This window comes from Micromys minutus, assembly GCF_963924665.1.
Source record: "Micromys minutus genome assembly, chromosome: 6".
In the NCBI taxonomy this organism is placed as follows: Eukaryota; Metazoa; Chordata; class Mammalia; order Rodentia; family Muridae; genus Micromys; species Micromys minutus.
The window spans coordinates 82,647,236-82,653,804 of NC_137975.1; the positions used below are offsets into that span (position 1 = coordinate 82,647,236).

At 36.8% G+C, this 6,569-nt stretch overlaps 1 pseudogene across 1 annotated transcript; it reads left to right on the top strand.

The window, feature by feature from the left end:
• Positions 1-1,523: 1,523 nt before the first annotated feature.
• LOC308421648 lies at positions 1,524-2,053 on the top strand (annotated as a pseudogene). Its single transcript has one exon. The product of its transcript is annotated as an uncharacterized misc_RNA (transcript).
• The last annotated feature ends 4,516 nt before the right edge of the window (positions 2,054-6,569 follow it).

Genomic DNA, 6,569 nt, shown 5'->3' on the forward strand with positions numbered 1-6,569 from the left:
AGGGTTTTTATCCCTGCACAAAACATCATGACCAAGAAGCAAGTTTTGGAGGAAAGGGTTTATTCAGCTTACACTTCCATATTGCTGTTCATCACCAAAGGAAGTCAGGACTGGAACCCAAGCAAGTCAGGAAGCAGAAGCTGATGCAGAAGCCATGGGGGGGATGTTACTGTCTTGCTTCCTCTGTCTTGCTCAGCCTGCTTTTTTATAGAACCCAGGTCTACCAGCCCAAGGATGGCACCACCCACAATTGGCTGGGCCCTCCCCCCTTGATCACTAGTTGAGAAAATGCCTTACAGCTGTATCTCATAGAGGAATTTCCTCAACTGAGGCTCGTTTCTCTGTAAAAACTCCAGCTTGTGTCAAGTAGACACAAAACCAGCCAGTACATCCACCAAAGGGGATTTGTAAGGAGCAGATATGTCTTAACAAAAGATAAATAACACTAAGTGTCAACATTTATAGATTTCTGGCATTTTTGAAATCCATCTAACTATAAAAAGCATTTTTGGACTGTTAAGCCTTGACTACTCTTGGCCATTTTTGATTGGAATATCTCAAAAACACACTTTTAATTGACTCAGAGCCATGAGTTTGCTATCTGGCCCTTAACTAGTATTGTTTAATCAACTAAAAACAGTGTATAATAGCAGTTATAGGACTGGGTCTAAGCCTTGCATTCCCAAATGTATTGTATAGGTACAATTCCTATATGTAAGCAATATTACTAATCTCAATTTTAAATATATAAGAAATTATGCCAATGAAAAGCTTAAATCTGTATCAAATAAATTTTATACCACTGTAAAAATTATAACTTCAACTTTGTATTAATTAGAAAGATTTTTACCAATGTAAGATATGACTTTAGCTCAGTTACCAAATAGATTATGGCTATATAAATCAATCTGGTTAATTCCTTCCTGTTAAATTACAATTTTCTAATTTTTTCATAAAAACAACCTTATAATAGCTACCTTCACTCCCCAAAATCCAGGAAATCAGGGCAACGACTCTTCATAGATCCTTCAAGCTGAATATATGGGTGTTGAGAATTTAGAGGGGCAGAGGGGAATGAGGAAGCTGGCCAGACCTCAAGAAGGTAAGCCACACTGATGATTGTTGTAGTCTCTGATGTCTGGAATCAGGCCAGTTAGCATTCTGATGACAAGCTTCACTATAGCTGCACATTCTGTAATACATATAAAACTCAATAGAAAACATTTGATTATCGAGATATATTTTGTTTGATCTTCTTGAGTTTAGTTTTTCAGGCCTATCTCTCTCCTGTCCAATCATGTATTGCATTAACATAAACCTACAGAAACCTTCACCTCAGGCTGAGAGTATCAACACTTGTCTGTAGTCATAAACTACATCCCTTGAAAGGAGAAGATCAAAGATTAGGAACCAACTTGCTGGTTCAGTGCTGTAAGTGTGGAGGCTGAGTGGTTGTTGTGTCCTGCTCGATGTGGCACTACTGTGCACTGTAAGGGAGTTAAGGCAAGCTCTGAACTCGCGACATGGATGCATTGACCTATGATGATGTGCATATAAACTTTTCTCAGGAAGAATGGTCCTTGCTGGATCCATCTCAGAAGAGATTTTACAAAGATGTGATGCTGGAGACCTACAGGAACCTCCTTGCTGTAGGCAAGAAAGAGGTCATGCTGGAGAGAAACCCTATGAAAATACACAATGTGATAAATTCACATATCACAGTCTTCTTCAAAAGAATAAAAGAATTCAAACTAGAGAGAAACCCTACAAAGGATTTCAACATAGTGAAGTCCTTGCACATCATAGCAGTTCCCAAATACATAAAAGAATAGATACTGGAAAGAAACCCTACAAATGTGATCAATGTGATAAAGCCTATACACAAAAGAGTCATCTCCTAATACATAAAGGAACACATACTGGAGAAAAACCCCATGAGTGTAATCAGTGTGGTAAAGCCTTTGCCCATCACTCTAATTTTTGATTGCATAAACAAACACATAGTGGAGAGAAACCTTATGAATGTAATGAATGTGGTAAAGCCTTTACATGATTCGGATATCTTCGAATACATAAATTAATATATACTGCAGAAAAATACTACAGATGTAATCAATGTGATAAAGCCTATTCACAACAAAGTCATCTCCTAATACATAAAAGATCACATATTGGAGAGAAACCTTATAAATGTAATTAGTGTGGTAAATTATTTGTATCTCAAAGTCATCTTCAAGCCCATGAAAGAGTTCATACTGGAGAGAAACCCTACAAATGTAATCACTGTGATAAAGCCTTTTCACAACAACCTAGTCTCCAGTCGTATAAAAGAACACATACTGGAGAGAAACCTTACAAATATAATCAATGTGATAAAGCCATTGCACAAACCACTAATCCCCAAATGCATACAAGAACACATACTGGAGAAAAATCTTATAAATGTCGTCAATGTGGTAGAGCCTCTGCACGTCACTGTGCTCTCCAGAACCATAAAAGGTGTCATACTGGAGAGAAGCCCTATGAATGAACTCACTGTGGTAAAGCCTTTGCATATCACAGTAGTCTCCAAAGTCATGAAAGAATTCATACTGGAGAGAAACACTATAATGGCATTAAATATGGTGAAGCCTTTGCACATCCCAGTTATGACTGAATACAGAAAAGAATACATACTGGAGAGTAAACTTAGGAATGTATTCAGTGTGGTGAGGCCTTTGCACATCGCGGTTGTCCTTGAATATATGAAAGAACACATACTGGAGACAAACCCTACAAATGTAATCAATGAGATAAAGCCTTTAAACATAACAGTCATCTTCAAAGTCATGAAAAAAATCATGCTGGAGAAAAACCTCATGAATATATTTAATACTGTGATGCCTTTGCACTTCTCTGTCATCATCATCTTGACAGTATTCATTCTGGAGAGAAAACCATGAATGCAAGCAGTGTGGTAAACCCTTTACACATAATAGTTATCACTGAATCCAAAACATACACTGCAGAGAAACCCTGTGAATGGACTCACTGTGGTTAAAGGCTTTGCACATCACAGTCCTCTACTATCACATAAAACAACACATTCTGGAGAGAAGCCCTACGGGTGTATTCAGTGTGGTGAAGTTTTCGCATGAAGCAGCAGTTTTTCATGAGAAAAATATCACACTGCAGAGAATCTCTACAAATATACTTAAGTGTGTTAAAGTTTAACATTTCAGTGTAGTCTTTATACAAGAGTAAAACCTTTAGTTAAAGCCTTTACATTTCACAGTAAGATTTGAGGACCTGAAAGAATTCCTAATGAAGGGGACTTGGTAAGATTATTAGCCCACACACATTCTTTTACATAAGATTACTTTTTCTGGATTAAAAAAAAAAAGAAAAGAAATAGAAAAAAAAACCTGACAAGTGTCAACTATCTATTCAGGCATGATGATGTCACTTTTTGTTTTAAATGCACGTCAAACTCATCTGGACAAAAGCCAGCCCTTTTAGATTTCACCCTTCAGTTATACAAAAATTCTCATCCAGGTGTGAAACTTTATGGGTGTGTATTAGTGCATTTTCTGTTGCTGTGATAAAACATATTGTCTCAGGCAACTTATATAAGATGTTAATTTGGCTCATGCTTCCACACCATCAAACTATCATTACACTTTTCAGACACGGCAGCTAAAGGAAGGCAGCACCACAGAGCTCACATCCTCAACCTGCAGCATGTGGCAGAGAGTGGGAACTAGAAACGGCAGTGAATATAAACTCTCAAGCCCACCCCTGGTCACATCTTTCCTTCACCAGGGCAGCATTTCTCAAATCTTCCCAAATGATACAATCAACTTAGAGGAATTGATATTTCTGACTGCAAACATAAATTCTTGTTTTCACTTACAGGAATCATCCATGATAAGGAAAAACCGTGGGTAAGCCTTTAGAGTCCTCAACACTTTTATTGCAGGAATGAATGCTTACAGAAGAAAAAAATATATATGAATAAAATGCATTTGTTTAACAATTTGTGTTAATTTTAATTACGTGATGTGTAATTTTATCTTTATGTGACTTTGTGCATGTAAATGCTTGTACCAAAGAATGTTAGTTCTTGGATTTTCTTGGAGCTGGAATTACAGAACTTCACCAAAAATTTGACCTTTGGTCCTGACAATGAACTTATCTTAAATGTTTGACTATGGCTCTAGCCCTGTAAATATTTTGAAGACTTTATCATCAGGTACAAAACAAAACAAAACAAACAAACAAACAAACAAACAACAAAAAAAAAAACCCAAAAAACTCATACAAGGAAAAACTCCTATCCATGTAAAAGTTTTAGTAAAGATTTAGACATCACATTCAATCACCATAAAAATTATTGCTGTGCCTCTTTTTCTTAATAGCCTTGAAGCAAGTAAATAATTTATCATGTTCATGCAAGTCTGATGGTGAATAGCTCCGCATGTGGTTTATATTTTGACAGTTTTTAAGTTGGTGTTGAGGTGTGCTGTATGTGTGACAAATTCCTTAAATAAAGCTTATTGAATGCTTCTGGAAAAAAAAAGATTAGGAACCTAAGTAACACAAAGAGGCCCCCAAAATAAAAAAAAAGACAATACCATAAATATGTTGGCTATTTCTGCACTACACAGCTTAGTGGAAATCCCTTTTGTTACAAAAATTATGATTAGTCATGGAAACTAGATCTGATCAAATGTTAGCCAAATAATTTATTATAAGAAGAGTAGATAATATTATCTTCTACACTGCCACGAAAATAATACACAAAAGACACAAAGCACATTTAAAAATGAACTAATAATTAAGAGAATATGATGTAGGTTATTTATCATTCCATTTAAATTCTTCCCTCTTTGGTATTAATCTTAGGACATCACAGCACCTATACAAATATTTCTTTCTCTGCCTGATTTTCAAAGATCATTCCAGTAGGTGGACAAAATGAACTCAAAGAGGAAGCATTTTTTATTTTCTGAGATTTCTTAGTATTGTCCAGAGAAATAAGGAATCTGAGCTCATGACAGTAATTAAAAGTATTTTCTTTCCAATAGGCATAACTTCATGATCAGAACAGTGGAGTCCTGAGTCTTCCCTCAGGGCCAGGAAAGCACATAAAATAGTTACAGTGATAGTACTGGTCAGACCCTACCCAGCCATGCTTTCTGTGAAACTCATAGCTTACTGAAAGCACAGCTTCTCAGCAACTGTCTTATCTGTGACCTTGTCATTATGTTTCTGGATTCCTTTCTGTCTTCATTAAAAAACAGTATGTACCTCTGTAGGGCTTTTAAGGCTTTGAAAAAACACCATGACTAAAAGAAACATTTGGGGGAAAATGGTTTACTTCAGCATATAACTCTCAGGTCATGTTCTATCATTGAGAGAGCTTAAGGCAGGATGTTGGAGGCAAGAGGTAAAGCCAAGCCCCTGTTTGGTTCAGAGTCTACATTCACAGACATGACATGAAACCCACACTGCTTTCTATTTCAATAAAGCCTGTGTCTTTACACATTCTCACTGACTTGAAACTCACTCAGGTTGCAGATCACACAGCAGGACAAAACTTTAGAACTCTCCCAATATCTTTTTTGTAGAGAAGATGTCATCCATGTGGATTTCAGGGACAGGTTCCCCCCCCCTTTTTTTAACATTGGCTTTTCCTTGCCCATTTAGATATCTAATAGGAGACTAGAATGGGATGCAAAGGCTTAGTCTTCACATTGTGTCTGAAACTTTTGCTGCCTTAACCTTTGAGTTAGAGACTCTGCTCAGCTCTACATGTATAACTGATTGTCCTAGGAATGTTTTTCCTAAAACTATAAATAAAGGTTAAAGACTTAAACTTGCCTAAGCTCTCTCCCCCACTTATGGCTAATGATACTAAACAACTGTTTGAGTTGAAATTACAGGCCATAAATAGACTGGGAAAAGGTTCTGGGAAGGTCTCTCCTATACCCAGAAAAAGCATAGTTGTTCCTCTACTCTGTTTACCTCCCTTCTTCCCTCCCTGATCTTTTTTGGTAAGAGCCACAGATTTTTAATTGCTTCATTAGGCTGTAGGTATTTATAGTGTTTCTCTACTTTGGTTATTAATAAAGAATGCTGCCATGAACATTGTGCACCATTCTTGGCATGGGTATATATAGTTCTCTTTAATACATATTTAAAATAGAACTGTTAGTATTGTAGTTAGTATTTCTATTGCTGTGATGAAATACCATGACCAAAGTGACATGGAAAGGAAAGAGTTTATTCAGTTTATGCTTCCACATCACAGTTCATCATCCAAGGAAGTCTGGACAGGAATTCGAACAATCCTGAAGGCAAGAGCTGATGCAGAGGTCATGAAAGGGTGCTTCTTATTGGCTTCCTCTCCATGGCTTTCTCAGCCTACATTCTTATAGAATCCAGGACCTTCAGCCAAGTGGCACCATCCACAATGGGTTAGGCCCTGATCTATCAATCACTAATTAAGAAATGCCCTACAGCTGGATCTTATAGAACATTTTTCTCTGTTGTGGCTCTCTTCTTTCTGATAACTCTAGCTTGTGTTT